Source organism: Lissotriton vulgaris, chromosome 1_1 (assembly GCF_964263255.1).
Source record: "Lissotriton vulgaris chromosome 1_1, aLisVul1.2, whole genome shotgun sequence".
NCBI classification, from domain to species: Eukaryota; Metazoa; Chordata; class Amphibia; order Caudata; family Salamandridae; genus Lissotriton; species Lissotriton vulgaris.
In genome coordinates, this window is record NC_141685.1 from 2,014,404,660 (window position 1) to 2,014,421,754 (window position 17,095).

A 17,095-nucleotide genomic window follows, 5' to 3' on the forward strand; every position below is an offset into this window, starting at 1 on the left:
AACAATTCTGATCTTTTCTTGTTGTTAGCTTTTTTCATTGCCAGATCTAGTTTATGTGGATCATAGCCCAGGTCTATAAGTCTACGTTTAGTTGTTTCTTGGGCCTCCTTTAGTGCAGCATCTGAGCTGCAAGCTCTACGGATTCTTAAAAACTCTCCATAAGGTAAACTTGCAATTGTGTGATGTGGGTGGAAGCTAGAGGCATGTAAAAGTGTGTTTACTGTCGTTGGCTTCCTATATAAACATGTTTCAACTACCTCATTGAGGGCTGTAACTTTGATGTCGAGGAAGTTGGTGGTCAAGGGGTCAATTTATGATGTAAACTTTAAGTTGTGTTCATTGACATTCATAAGGTCTACAAATCTCTTTGCCTCTTCTTGAGTCCCCTTCCAAATAATAAAAACATCATCTATAAACCTCCACATCTCAACACTCTGCTAAAACACGGCTGGAACTTCGCTGTATCTATCTCAACACGCATTCCATGCCAAAAGCACCAATTAGACATATTCCTGTTGCTTACCTCTGACAAACCAGACTTACTTTTGATTACAGAAACTTGGCTCACCCAAGATTCACTACCAGACATTTTGGCTTCACTACCCTCGGACTACTATATTATCACAGCGAACCGCTCGTCTGCGAAAACAGGCGGGGGGGTCGCTGCTATTATTCATAAAAACTAAAAATGTATTACACTCACACCCATGACTCTTACGGACACAGAAAATATTGTCATCAAAATGGACACGGAGAGCGGGGCTCTCTTACTTGCTTTGGTCTATCGGCCCCCACAATCCATGCCTACCTTCCCAACATCCTTAGCAGAACAACTTGCCCCCCTTGTAACAAGACCTCAACTATTGGTTTGATAATATGGCTGTTGACCCCCAGGCACTAGAACTTAATGATCTGCTCTCGGATTTAAACCTGATCCAGCATATACATTCCCCCACACACAAGAAAGGTCACAGCTTAGACCAAATATGGTCTCATAACCTCCTACTGTCCACTCCTGACATCTCTCCTTGCATCTGGTATGACCATTTCCTCATTCAATTCACAATCACCATCAGTGGACATGTAAAATCAGGGTCCCTACCGGGTGGAAAAACTAGGAAATGGAAAGCCATGAACTCACCGGCTTTCTTGGACACTCTGGCTACCTCATTGCCCACAATATGCAATAATATAGATATCATGGAGGATAAGCTTACACAATGGCTTCAAAAGGCCACTGACACTCATGCGCCCCTAGTGAAATTCTCTCACTCACGTAGCACAGAGGCCCACAGATGGGTCACCTCAGAGTTAAAGTCGCTAAAACTCGAGGTGCGCCAAAAAGAAAGGAAATGGAGGTCAAAATATCATCTACAAGATAAGGAGGAATTCTGTGCTGCTCGCAGATATTTTCAAAAAACTATCTTGAAACATAAAACAGATTACTTCTCTGGAAAAATCTTAAACTCCAAGAACAGATCGAAAGATGTTTTTAATATAGTGAACGATCTCTGCAATAGTGAAAGAACGGCCCTCCTGGTAACTCCAACGCAAGAGCTATGCAACTCCTTAAACAAATTTTTTGTGTATAAAATTGTCACCATCAAACAAAGTATAAACAGCATGTCATATCAGGCCCCTATAAACGATACTTTTTGTAATGCTATGACGTTAGACACTTTACCTCTCATAGACACAAAGACCTTTATAGAACTTCTCTCCCGAGTTAAATCCGGCTCACGTACTGATGTTTGCCCACCACACATCTTAAAAGAAGTATGCCTAGCTCTTCCACAAGGTATCCTCCCTTTCTTAAATAAGATGCTCTCTCATGGTAAGGTACCTAGTAGCTTTAAGAATGCCACAGTCATCCCACTGATAAAAATGCCGGGAGCAGACCAGCAGGATCCGGCCAACTACAGGCCTATTTCCCTCTTAGCCTACTTATCCAAACTCCTAGAGGCCCATGTCTCTAACTGCCTGTCCAAGTTTATTGAAAAATCGGAATACCTGGAGCCAAATCAGGCAGGTTTCCGCCCATGCCACTCTACTGAAACCGTGATTCTGGCAGTTCAGGACAGGGACATTCATCAGGCTCTTGTTCTTCTTGATCTGTCTGCCGCGTTCGACACGGTTGATTATAACATCATTATCAACCGTGTCGAGGAGGCCGGCCTCAGGGGCGCCGCTTTGAACTGGATAGCCTCCTTTATCACAGACAACACACAAGCAGTAAGACTAGGGACTTTCACAACCTAAGTTAACTACAGCGGAGACTGCCGTCCTGAGCTTGGGGCTATCTTATTGCCCGCCCTGCAATATGAACTATGCAGATACAAGGCTGGACATTTACAGATTCACCTGTAAGTTAAAATTGAACAGGTTCTTCCAATTACAACCCAAAAAGAAAAACTAACTGGAGGTGTTGCCTAGTCCAGCAATGACTAGCAGTGAAGAAATTTGGGAATTACAAAATGAACAAGGGTCTGGTCAAACTGGGAACAACACTGTCCATGCTTTCAGTAGTCAACATATCACACCCTTTAAATCTAAATCGATATTTCAACCAATTATGGTACACGATAATCTGGATACCTTCCAGGAAATAGTAGTACAAGACGTTAAGAAATTGTATACCGCCACTAGCAAAAAAAACTTTTTTATTAGAAAACAGAATAGATGCTATAAACAACTCATCAGCACGCTAGAAACCAACCATGATATAATCCTGAAGCAGGCTGATAAGGGCAGAAATGTAGTCTTGTGGCCCCGGAAGATGTACCTTACAGAGGCAGAAATTCAATAAGGAGATTCTACTTGCTACCGTAGAAGTAATATTCAAATTGTTAAAACAACATGGGTGGATCAATATCAGAAATTACAAGCACGGAGAAGTGCGGGACTTTTATCAGAAGATGAATTCCGCTATTTGAAAAAGGAACATCCAGTGATCCCGTCCTTTTATTTAATTCCCAAAATACACAAGGGGCCCGACATACCACCTGGTCTGCCCATCATTACTGCGATTGACAGCTCCATGGAAAATGTGTCAAAATATATTGACTTCTTTCTTCAAGATCATGTCAAGTCTCTTAAATCCTATGTAAAAGAATCTTTTGATTTCCTATGCAAGACAGAACGATTTTCCCGGGGTCCCAACATGTTTTTAATGACTCTTGATGTATCGGCTCTATACACCTCCATAAGACACTCTGATAGACTAAAGGCCTTGGAATTTTATCTTAATAGGTGTCCCCCAAGTTCGGTGGCTCACAATAAAATGCTACTAGACATGACCAGGTCAGAGGTGTGGTGATGGGGGCCTGCTTCTCCCCCAGCTACCCGTGTTTATACGTGGGGCTGTGGGAGGAGCAGGTCCTTTTTGGCCAACACCAACAATTCACTACTGAAAATATTTTACTGTACCTGCGGTATATAGATGATTTATTTCTTATTTGGAGGGGCACCTTAGAAAGTGCCAAGGCCTTTGTAGAGGTAATCAATACAAACAACACCAATTTGAATTTTACCTCTAATATTATTTTAAGCTCTTTGTGTTTTTTAGATGTGGAGGTTTTTGTTAAAAATAAATGCCTAGCAACTAGGTTGCACAGGAAACCTAGCGCTGGCAATACAGTATTGCATGCCAGCAGCCACCACCCGGCACATTTGATCCGGAGCATTCCCTTTGGGGAAATGCTTCGGATCAAAGGAATTTGCAGCATGGAGGCTGAATGTGCGGCTGCGCAAGAGGCTAGCAGACTATGCTTTTTAGCCAAAGGCTATTCCAACACAAGCCTACTTAAAGCTATTCAACGGACCAAGTCTATTACTATATCATATCAACAAGAGAGGTAGGGCGTAGACACTCCTGTGCCCCGATTCAATGTATAATAAACAACAAAGGAGTGACTGTGTTACAAAGAATATATTAAATGTGATAGTTGTGAAGTTTGTTAAAAAACAAACAAACTCCGCTATGCGCCGCACGCGTGATCAATGCTCACACGCGTGTAGAGCACACAGCGGGGTAGTCTCAAAGTCCCAGATTATGCCCCGAAGACTATTCCCAACTAGGAGAAGAGTCTGGGGGCTTGTTGGTCACACGGTCATGGGTGGGGGAGGAGACCCTACTTCTTAGAAGGACCCTCACTCACCACTAGTTGGTGACATGCTTCATCATCGGGTCCCCGCTGGGGTGACCTAATGTCTCCCCAGCGTGCTACGACGCCTGATTACAGCGGAGCAGGATGTGGTGAGTGCAACAGTGCCCAAATTATGAGGTGACTAACTGTGATTGTGCAAATGTGTCAAAATTTTTTTTTAAATGCAAGGGTTGTGCCTTTAAAACATTTTTTAATAATGGCCACCCCGCATTAGTTAAAAACAAAGTGAGCGGACTCCCCAGGTTCTTAATTAAGGAACCCGAATCCTAGTTCAAAGGCATGAATTTGGTTGACATGTTTCAGCTGTTAATAGCATTTCGCTCAGCTTTCTTCAGGACCTATATCAAAGTCCTCCGGTGGTGTGCGCGCGCTAAGGCGCACCCTCCCGAGAGGCTCTAAGTGTGAAAAAATATATACAGTGAAAGTACACGGAAAACACCACACTACACACTTGGTAGGGATGTATGAGAAGACCTGTGGAAACAAAAAGGGACAGACAAGACCACAACATATAGACATGAAGAAGGTGGATTACTATCTTCATTTCTGAAGTTTTTATCATGGTTATCACATGTAGTAGGTCTAGGCATCATGTATCTTGTGTGTGCCACCATGTGCTGCCAAAACTATCTTAGAATCCCTGATTTCAGTGCTTCTAAATTGGCCACTAGGACCGTCCCTGCAATTAGGTCCGTGTCCAGGTAGTGCTCCATAGTCAGTGGGAGCAAGCAAAGTATCATGCGCTTTCTATTCTAAAAGCAGTGAAATTAGGTGAGGCACAGTGTTTTAGGAAAGTAATTGCAAGTGTAATCTAAGATCTTAATGGAGAACCATTAGCCCATACTACGGGGCGATGGTCACTCTGACAGCGTGACAAGCAAGCAAAAGCGATTTTAACATCCACGTGAGTGAGAAAGACTGTAAATATTGTAAACTCACTTCAACAGGGACATAAATGCGCCCCTACAGGAATGACTGCGTGGGATGTCTTCACGCGGCATATTTCTAAAAAACATGGTGGATAGGGAAGATCGTTAGGAAAAAGATGCGAGGGCTCGCCTTGGTGGCGTGGTGGCAATTAAACTTACTTTAGCGCACGCGGCTCCCCTCGTGTACCTATACGGTCTGCGACTGTCTCCCGGCAATGCCGGAAGCTGACCGCTGGTCTGTTTATGTACACAATGCCCTGATTGGTTGGTGCAGCCCTCGTGTGTCCATGACGTCGGAGACAACGCCCCGCGTCTACGGATCATTTGACAGAGAGGGTATTGAGCTAGCGGGATTGGTTGAATGATCCCACGTGGGAGGTGGGCGGATCAGTGCTTACAGCCCCAGAATTAAGGGTTCGAGTCCATATGATCGGACCCAAGCCGCAATCGGAACGGGGACTCAACGTTGTCTCCGACGTCATGGACACACGAGGGCTGCACCAACCAATCAGGGCATTGTGTACATAAACAGACCGGCGATCAGCTTCCGATCGGCGCAAATTTGCACAGTATTTTTTTATGCCTATGGTCTGCTGCTTTGCACTGTCACTTTAAAAAGTCTGCTTCTGGGCTTGTAGTTTGTCATGTGATGAAGCCTCCTTTGGAGGCGAAACGCGTCATGGCTGGCGCACTGGCATCTATTTAATAAAAGCACCTTTTTGCACCAGCAATCAAAGGGTTCACTCTTCGTCATCTTTGGATTTGAGCAGCGGCAGTCTGCGGTGTGGCGAGTATCCAGAATATATATATATCCAACAAGAGATGTAAGCCCTAATTGAAGTGACGCCGCAGACAGAAGTTTCGCTCTCTTAGTTTAATGGTTTATGTGCAAGCAGGCAAAACTAACAGAAACCGGCATAATCCTTTCTTCGCCAGAAGCGTTTCAGGAGTGTTAGATTCCCTTCTTCAGTGGCGCTAATAAGATGAACAGGAAGCAAAGTTCGTTGCACGCACATGTTCTATTAATTACCTGTCACCTGGGGCGCAGCCCTCCCATGGCCTTATGGTACTTGTGGTGCATGACACATACTCCCAAGTGGCCTTGTTTCCTGTGTCTTGTAATTAATCCAAAATTAATCCCCAGTGGGTCAATGCACAGTCTCAGCAACAGATTGTCCTGCTTTTACATAAGCTACAACGAGCCTCAAAGCGGCCCCATCCTGTCAATGGTTCCAACCTTCTCTGCCTTCTGTTCTTGCCAGCACCCCCATGGGGCCAGCACGGACTCGCAGGGCAGCGATGGGCCTCATCTCGTGACTTGGCAAACAGCTGCATACATCCAACAAGACAGGTAAGCCCCAATTGAAGTGACGCCGCAGACAGAAGTTTCTCTCCCCTAGTTTAATGGTTTATGTGCAAGCAGGCAAAACTAACTGAAACCGGCATAATCCTTTCTTCGCCAGACGCTTTTCAAGAGAAATTAAGTAAATGAATTACTGAGACCAGGATGCCTCGTGCACACACCCACGGAGGCGGGACTTATCATGATTGAAAAGAGCTGTGTGCTATTGCCGATTTGAGAAATCACCTTACGGCCCGTGAACAAGAGCACGAGGGTGCTTGAAATGCGTTGAGCAAACGATGACAACTTGAAGGTGTTTTAAATTCTGCCGCACTGTCGTCTGCCATTAAAAGGCAGTTCAACTTCCCCGTGTGTGGCGTCTCCTTATGGACAACCTGTTTTTGTGGATATAATGTACCCTGCTCAGTCATGGAGACGCCCTGCTGTTAACATACAGATTGGTGTTTGGTAACTAGCGAGCATGGAGGAGCGGAGAAGGCGGCATGGCAGGACTGTTTATGGAACAGATGTGGCAGTGTTTACTCCCCTTCTAACCCACTTTGAAAACAATAAAAGGACACTTGAAACAAATCGTCACCCACTTGTGAAATTAGGTAAATGAACTACTGAGACCAGGATGCCTCGGGGCACATGCCCACGGAGGCGGGACTTATCAAAAGAGCTGTGTGCTATTGCCGATTTGAGAACTCACCTTACGGCCCATGAACAAGATCACAAGGGTGCTTGAAACGCGTTGGGTAAAAGTTGACAACTTGAAGGTGTTTTAAATTCTGCCCTACTGTCGTCTGCCATTAAAAGGCAGTTCAACTTCCCCGCGTGTGGCATCTCCTTATGGGCAACCTGTTTTTTGTGGATATATATATGTATATATGTATTACCTACTGGCAGGTAGGTAATATATATATATATATATATATATATATATATTATCATTTGTGAAGCAGGGGCCGAGAAAAAAGGTAGGGTCCCAAAACGTGTTTTCCCCATGCAATTTTTCATAGGGACCTTTAGGACGGGCTACAGCCCGAACTGCTGAACGGAATTACACCAAATTTGGCAGAGAGGTAGAGTTTGGTTCGCAGATGTCGCTTTTTGTGTAAATCAGTGCAGTAGGTCCTGAGAAAATCAAAAGTAAATTCATAGATATATCTATAGACGAAGTACCATTCGAGGATTATACGCGTACCTTTATGAGCAAGAGCTGCATGCTAATTGGCTGTCAACTGTCTGTCAACACTCCAAACCAGGAAGTGTTGGCAGACATCTTGTGTCTCAGTAGAATCAAGGCACAAGAAAACTGAAAAACAAGTGCGCAAAAGGTGCAAAGGGGGCAGGGTAGAAACACCTTGGCCCCCTAGGCCTCCTCAGGGGTCTAAGAAGGAACCCTAAGTCTCCCAATTTTTTTTTAAGATGTGGGATGCGTGTAGGATACGCGTATCACGTTGAAAAAAAAAAAAGAAAACCTGAAGCCCGCTTTGGTGCTGATTCGTTATGCATGGGCTGAGAAAAAAGGGGGGTCCCAAAATGTGTTTTCACCATGCAATTTTCCATAGTGACGTGCCACAGCCCGAACTGCTGAACGGATTATACCAAATTTTTCAGAGAGGTTAGAGTTTGGTTCGCAGATGACGCTTTTTGTTAAATGGTGTAAATCCGTGCAGTAGTTCCTGAGAAAATCAAAAGATATATATATATATGGACGAAGTATCGTCCGAGGATTATACGCTTAGCCTTACGATCACGAGCTGCATGCTAATTGGCTGTCAACTGTTTGTCAACACTCCCAACCAGGAAGTGTTGGCAGCCATCTTGTGTGTTGGTAGAACCGAGGCACAAGAAAACTGAAAAATAAGTGTGCAAAAGACGTAAAGGCGTGTTCAGGGGGTCCTACAAGGACCCCCAAGGCCCAAATTTTTTTTTTTCTTTTTTAAATGGCGGGTTAATGAGTCATGCATCTAGGGTGTGCAGAACAGGGGGCCGCACTGAGCTTGGTGCGTAAATTTTACTTTTTCCGTTAAAAAATTAGCCCCTATCAGAAGTTTCTAATATTCATGGGGATCGAATCCTTTGGGTCTTATAAAAAATGTTCGGGACCGTGAGGGGAGCCATTATGCCCCCAGGGTCCGGCCGGCTTCCCGCGTTCTTGGGGAGCCAGCATTGCTTTTACAGAACGGGAGATACTAACTTGCATGTGGAAATGCAATCTTGTTTGGATTTTGAAATTGAGAACAGATTTCACTGCTGTGTCTTTCAAAATGCAAACTAAGGGGCCGATTAGGATGGAGGATTTTCCGCCTCCTCCGGGCCGGCGGAAGCCACCTCCGGCCCGGAGGAGGCGGAAAATCCTCTGCGGACTCACCAAAGACCCACCGCCGCATTACGATGGCTGGTGGGTCTTGGTTTCTGTCCGCTGCTTTTCCGCCGCGGTCGGATTACAACCGCGGCGGAAAAGCTCTCATTTGGCTGGCAGTGTCTATCAGACACCGCCAGCCAAATTAGGAAGCATTAGTAAACATGCTTTTCCGCGGCGGTTTTTCCGCCGTGGAAAAGCATGTGTACTTTTGATTTTGGGGGCCCGTTGCGGGCCCCCAGGGTGTTGGCGGGTGGGGGGTGCACATGGGGGGTACCTATGGTACCCCCCAGCATTTACATGCACAATGCGGCAGGCACCGCGCGGTGCCTGCCGCTTTGTGCATGTAAATGTAAAACATGCACTTTTAACATTGCGGCGGGTGCTGCTTGAAGCAGCACCCGCCGCAATGTTAAATATCCAGGATGTGACCGCCAGGGTGGCGGTCACATCCTAATCGCACATGAGGGAACGCCGCAGCCCCTGCGGACGTTCCCTCATACTCTGGGGTCGCGGACGGACTCAAGTCCGTCCGCGATCCTAATCGACCCCTAAGTTTGCTAAGGGATGGCGGGAGCTGCAAGACTTCCGCCTTCTCATAGCAAACAGCAGTGTCCCGGGGGTAGGTACTATAGGACACTGCCGGAACCGGCTCCGGGCGTGGCGGTCTCCAGGGCTCTCGAGGGCACCAGGTGGATGGTCAAGCAGCCTGCCTTCCACAATACACAAATCTCTGGGGGGGTGGTTGTTCCCGAGGTTTGAGGGGCGTCATTGAGGCGCACACACTTTTAATTTTGTAGGGGGGTCTTGGACGCGAAAGTGGCGTATGGGGGTTGTAAATCTGGTACACAGTGTTTTGTTTTAGTTGGCTTTCCTTTCTGTCTTGTAGAGGATCCAGGGTAAATATAGCGGTTTTTGTCAGCCAGTACCTTTCCAACTCTATCTTCAAACGGTTTTCTGTCTATTACCATAGTACTTCAAATTATAAATATTATTTTTATTGGGGACCGCTTCCCTCCCAAAAAAGAAAGACGTATATAGTTTTTGTAAATTAACTTTTATTAAAACTATAAATAACTGGAAACGTAATTTAAAGATAACAACACAATAAAGAACTAGAAACATAACTTTAATAAATATAACAATTTAATATAAGTTTAACAATATAATAAACAAAAGGTGCTGTGGACTACAATAGACGTATGGTAGGTATTACAAGTCAAGGTAACACTAGGATTGTACGAGTATAGTGAGTCTGGTACATTTTACTTGTGTTATAGGCCCGCGTTGAAGCGATGTCTGTATGAAAGTGCCTACTGTGTTAGTGACACAAAAGTGGTGCAACAGGATTGAAAATAGGTTATTTTATTTCTAATGCACTTAATTGGAGGCATTGTATATCTAGACCGCTTTGCTTACCTTGTGTAAACACTGTGCCCAGCAGAATTTACCACTTGAATTCCGCTTTGGTTCTACACGGCAGAGTGGACAACAGCGTCCATTATTTTAAAACAGAAAGAGAAACGATGTGAGAGAAAGTGAGAAAGAGAAATGGAGAAAAAACGAATTAAACCGTGGGAGAGAGAAAGTTATAGTTGGAGCAGTTAATAGTGGAGAAAATACTCATAGCTCACCTTTTGCCTCCGTTGTGTGTCCAAGCACGGGCTGCTTCAGAGTGCACCCTCCATTTTAGTGATCTGAAAGATAGTATAAAGAGTTAGTAACAGCATAGTCCATACAACTGCACACACAACAGGGGGAGGGGGGTGGCTGAAGCCCTGTGAGCCCAATGGGCGTTGCGCATCTGGTGCACACTACCCACTCTCTCCTTTCACAGATAACTTGTCGTTGTTTCGGAAACAAGCTTGTTAGCTCACCTGGTGCCATTGGCTTGATTCAAAGGAGGTGCACTATGTGTCGAAGCAGTCGTTTCAGACATTGTTACAATGGCCACACATCATCGCAGAATACATGAACGTAGAGATGTGTAGGTTATTTTTGCGGGGGGACGCCAATTTGTGAAACACAACCTGTAAGATAAAAAGGAAATTAACATTGTGTGTAATTTTTTAATCAAAGGAGAGAGGAACTGAGAGATTGACAGAAAAGAATACTCGCAGGTCAACTTTTTGTCACCAGTGTCTTTTTCACTACGTGTCAGGACATAATGCACCCTGAAGCTCTAAATCTAAAATATAGTAAAAGAAAGATGTTATGATTGGTAATTGTTACTATCTTAATGTGGAGTTGAATAACATCGCCCTTTCGCACACGTTCCTTCTCACATTTAAAATAACTATTTGTATAGTTTATATTCCAGATGTTTGAGCGATTATAAAAACGTTCCTGAAAAAAAATATATACATGTAATTTGATACACTATATAGGACTACGTTCGTCTAAATAGCTGTGTCAGTTTTTTGTATTCTGTCTGGTACAGCCTTTCGACTCTCTCAAGAAAAGTCATCCACAAGATTTACCTAAACAACAAGGTGTGGACAAAAAGAAAAAAACTCCTGGTAAGACAACGAAGGATTTTTAAAAAAAATTATCAAACACTAGGAATAGTGTGCAGAATGTGAAAAATAAAAACACTGTATCTGCAACAAAAAAGAAAACAAGACAAAAAACAAAAATGATGGGAAATCATGTTCTAAAGCAACACTGTAGAGCAAAAGGAGGAAGAATCAATTTCAGGAAATTATAAAAGAATGTTTTACAATAGAGTTGTTTTAAACTTAATGAAGGATATGAAGAAATGTAAAAGAAAATCAGCATTTTATAAGAAGAAGAAACATATTGAAAGTATTGTTGGGACGGCTTTTGAATTAAAAAAGAAGTTGTTTATTTTAGTAATCAATAGAATTTGATCACTTGATAAACCAATCAATTTAATGAAGGCCAAAAGTAAGTGGAAAAGACTGATTAATAGAACAAATTTTTCAGATTTTTTTGGGGTGAATCGAAACATAGGGGCCCATTAGGATGGTGGGCGGACTTTGCCCACCCGCCTATCTCAAGGTACTTGGGACTGCCTGCCATAAGGGTGGGGGTCCTGTGGGGGTATTAGGATGCGCCCGCCACAGTGGCGGGCGCTTCCTGCATTTTTAACATTCTGGCAGGCGGTGCTCTCAGCACCGCCCACCACAATGCAAAAAATGCATGTATGCATTTGCATACACAAAGTGGCAGGCACCGCGCGGTGCCTGACACTTTGTGTAAGCAAATTCTGGGGGTACTACAGGTACCCCCCACGTGCACCCCCCACCTCGCCTTCACTCCGGGGGCCCCCAAAGTGAAGACCACCTGAATTTCCATGGCAGCATCGCCGCCACGAAAGGCATCTGTTGCAGCCCATACTAATATGGCTGGCGGTGTCTGATAGAAACCGCTACCATATTAAACCTTTTCCGCCCCTGTCGCATGGCGACCGGGGCCTAAAAGCGCAGACCCCCCCAGCCATGCTAATATGGCGGGGGTCATTCTGGTTAGGATGGCGGGTGGATTGCCCCGCCAGGCCGGCAGTGGCTACCAACAGCCTGGCGGGGGCAATCCGCCCGCCATCCTAATAGGCCCCTTTGTTCGAGGTCTAAGTCTTTTTTTATGAAGAGTTATTTTCAGAGTAATGATTTGTTGCATGCAGTTGACACTAGTGGTCGAGTTTATGAGGTTAGAAATTGTTGTCCTATTGTGAAAGAGAAAATTGTTCCCAGAAATGCAGAAGAGGTGTTAGCTGATGAAGTTTTAGGGAGACGTCCTAAAGCTCCAGTGTACACTAGGAATTGCAGTAGTATTTGTAGTGTACGAAAGGAATCTATTGATTTTGTACGCAATTTCGTACTGGAGTATACTAAGAAAAGTGTTAAACAAAAGACAAAAGATTAAGATGTTGCAAGGATTAGGTCATTCTCTGGCTTGTCTTTCTAAAATAGTATGTTTAAGTGTTTTTCACCATTTCAGGATGTTAGCAGTACATCATACTCAAATGAGGAAATTAGTGAGGACATTGTATTATGCAAAAAGTCCAGCAGTAATGTTAAAAAAGTTGAACAGTGCTCTTTTGTGTGAATCTGTTTCAGATGTAATGAACGTTTGTGAAGAAATTGAGGTTAGTTACTTTGGTCCTGAGGAAGACAGTGCGGAAACTGATACATTAATAAAAGGAAATGTGGAAGAGAATGTACAACATTCTAGTACAAAATATTTAGAGCAAGAAATTACGAAGTTTAAGGTGATTTCAGGTGAAAGGCCAAATTAGTCTTGTTTTTGTTGTCGACTAACTCATTATAAAAATCAGACCAGGGCTGTTGATCTGTATTTAAAAAGTGAAAGAGAAAATAATAATTAGTGGAAGGAATTTTTTGTTGGTAGAGAATTGGTTTGATTTGGGTTATGATCAACATATTTGTAAATATTGTTATAACAAATTAGACGAGAACAAAATGCCTGCTAGAGCTATGCATAATATTCTGAGTTGGTAAATATTCCTTCTGAACTGATGGATTTAAATACCTATGAGTCTATTCTTATTCAATGTGTGCATCTATTTCAGGCTATTGTTCATATGGAGCCTAAGACAGAGAAATTGCCTCCTTCAGATTTACAGGGAGGATTAAAGGGAAGAGTTGTATATTTGCCTCAAGATTTAAAGAAGAATATTGAAGCAATTGGTGTAAAAATATAGAAGATGAACCTCTAGTTATTCTTGTTAATGGCGTTCCTACTAAGAGTAAGAAAATCTGGCAAGAATTAGTGGATGTTAGGAAAGTGAAAAAGGCAATGATGTATCTGGTAAAAAATAATCAGTACTATAAAAATGTGTATGTGGGAGAAGAAGAAATAACTGTAGAAGAAGATACTGACTCGTCAACTGGACAAATTGAAAAAGTGAACATATCCAGAACTGAAGAAATTTATGAACATAACAGTGTTCATCCACTTCATTCCAAAGAAGTGATGGGGAATACTATTGAGTTATTCCAAATGAAAGAAGCAAAGGGAAGTCTCATGAGTGTATGGGAAGAAAGCTTGGAAGCTCGTTGTTTTCCTCAGTTGTTTCCAACAGGAAAAGGAGGACGATATGATGAACGACCTGTGCAGATTCCTGCATCTGAATACCAGACATCAAAATTGTATGCAGAAGATACAAGATTTCGACAATGTATTCCGTATTTGTTTCATCTTTTGTTTGAGAGTGACTTGTCTGGACTTTCTTATGCAGTCAACCATATATTGAAAACAGGTAAACATCTGCAAAATGTTTCAGCAAAGGAATTTATGGATAAAGTACACCAGAAAGATAATGTTTTGGAATCTCAGCTAATTAATCTCATGGCATGTCAGCGTGGTACTAATGAGTGCTGGTACCGTCGTCATGGAGAACTTAAATGTATGCAAAGGAACTTAGGAACTCCTACATGGTTCCTTACTCTGATGCTGTGCTGAATATGCTTGGGATGATTTACTTGAATTTCTTCGAGAGGCAAATCCAAATATAGTAAATATTGAATACAAAGGCACCTGGAGAATTGTGCTCTTTGGATCCAGTTAACGTATATTTCAATCATAGATTTGAAGCTATGATGTCTTTTATCACCTTAAAAAAAATCCTCCTCTTGGAGAAGTTGTGGATTTCTTTTGGAGAAAGGAGCATCAAGCAAGAGGTGCTCCTCACATACATATGCTAATATGGATCAAAGATGCTCCCAAATTTGGAACAGATTCGGATGATACTGTGTTGTCTTTTATTGAAGAATATGCTACATGTGCTATACCCAAAAGCACAGAAGAAAAGAACTTAGAAATAACTTGTACAATTCCAAAGCCATTGTTGTGGGAAATACTGTCGTCGAAAGTACAAGTCAAAGGAAACGTTTTATACCAAATGTCATTTTGGTTTTCCACGTCCTGTAATATCCAAAGGAAGAGTAAACAGTTTTATGTCAGCTATGAGAAGAAAGTCTCCAAAGAATACCTATAATTTGAGAAGAAGTGCAGAGTCAAAATATATAAATGATTATAATCCAGTTATTCTGTCCATGTGGAATGCTAACATTGATATTCAATACGTTGCAGACAATTCCATTGCTGTTGCTCGATATGTAACTTCGTACATAACAAAATCAGAAAAGCTGGAATTGAAGGAAATGTGGGAAGAAATTTCCCACGAGAAGATTCTAAGTAAGAAATTATACAGTTACAGTTTGAAGGGTATGCAGACAAAATATCGATATTAAATATCGATATACAATAATAACGAAGTTTAAATATCGAAGGGACATAATATAGAAGGTAAGTAATATCGATAGCATTTAATATCGATATTAGTAATATCAATGTTTTAAATATCGATGTTAGTAATATCGATGTTAATAATTTCGATGTTACTAATATCGATTTTTAAATTAATGTTATGTATATTATTATGTATTCATTATGTTTTTAATTTATTTTTATGTAATTTAATTTAATTTTGTATTTTAGTACTGTAGCGGGTTGTGGGTTTATAGGGGAATAGGGTGGGAAGTAATTTAAATATACTAAATTAATTATTAATTAGTAGGAATTATAAATTAATTTTAATTAATGTGTAATTAATTTTAATTAATTGGTAATTAATTTTTATTAATTGAATAATTGATAATTATATTCTGTAGCGGGTTGAGGGTTTATAGGGGAAAAGGGTGGGAAGTAATTTAATTATACTAAATTAATTAATAATTAGTAGGAATTATAAATTAATTTTAATTAATTGGTAATTAATTTTAATTAATTGGTAATTAATTTGTATTAATTGATAATTATGTTCTGTAGCGGGTTGTGGGTTTATGGGGGGAATAGGATGGGAAGTAATTTAATTTTAATTAAGTAATGTTTTTTAATTAATTGTTTTTTAAATTATATAATTGTTCATTAATTATTGATTGGTCATTAAATATTATTAAATGGTATATATTATTAATTTTTTTGTTAAATATTTCTTGCTAATCATGTTTTTAATAATTATGTATTGGTATTTGTAAATGGTTTATATTTATTTAATAGTTAAGTTTGTTAATATTTAAAAAAATACATTTATTTATAAGTATGGTTATTTTTACCCCTACGCTATCCTACACTTTCCCTATTGTTGCTCTCTCTGGAGTGGGAATAGTAATTGTTACCCCTACGCTATCCAACACTTTCCCTACTGTTGCACTCTCTGGAGTTGGAATACTAATTTTTACCCCTACGCTATCCAACACTTTCCCTACTGTTGCACTCTCTGCAGCTGGAATAGTAATTTTTACCCCAACGCTATCCAACACTTTCCCTACTGTTGCACTCTCTGGAGTTGGAATAACAATTTTTACCCCTACGCTATCCAACACTTCCCTACTGTAGCATTCTCTGGAGTTGGAATAGTAATTTTTACCCCTACGCTATCCAACACTTTCCCTACTGTTGCACTCTCTGGAGCTGGAATAGTAATTTTTACCCCTACGCTATCCAACACTTTCCCTACTGTTGCACTCTCTGGAGTTGGAATAGCAATTTTTACCCCTACGCTATCCAACACTTTCCCTACTGTTGCACTCTCTGGAGTTGGAATAGTAAATTTTACACCTAGGCTATCCAACACTTTCCCTACTGTTGCACTCTTTGGAGCTGGAATAGTAATTTTTACCCCTACGCTATCCAACACTTTCCCTACTGTTGCACTCTCTGGAGTTGGAATAGCAATTTTTACCCCTACGCTATCCAACACTTTCCCTACTGTTGCACTCTCTGGAGTTGGAATAGTAAATTTTACCCCTACACTATCTAACACTTTCCCTACTGTTGCACTCTCTGGAGTTGGAATAGTAATTTTTACCCCTACGCCATCCAACACTTTCCCTACTGTTGCACTCTCTGGAATTGGAATAGTAATTTTTACACCTAGGCTATCCAACACTTTCCCTACTGTTGCACTCTTTGGAGTTGGAATAGTAATAGTTACCTCTACGCTATCCAACACTTTCCCTACTGTTGCACTCTCTGGAGTTGGAATAGTAACTTTTACACCTACGCTATCCAACACTTTCCCTACTGCTGCACTCTCTGGAGTGGGAATAGTAATTTTTACTTGTACGCTATCCAACATTTACTTACTTTTTTTAATTTGTATTACATTTTTATTAATTGTTATTTATATTATTATTTTATGTATATAAATTTATTAGAAATTTCTTATACTTTCATTTATTTATAAGTTATTAATATATTTTTTAGAGTTATTATTATTAATGAAGTATATACTATGTAT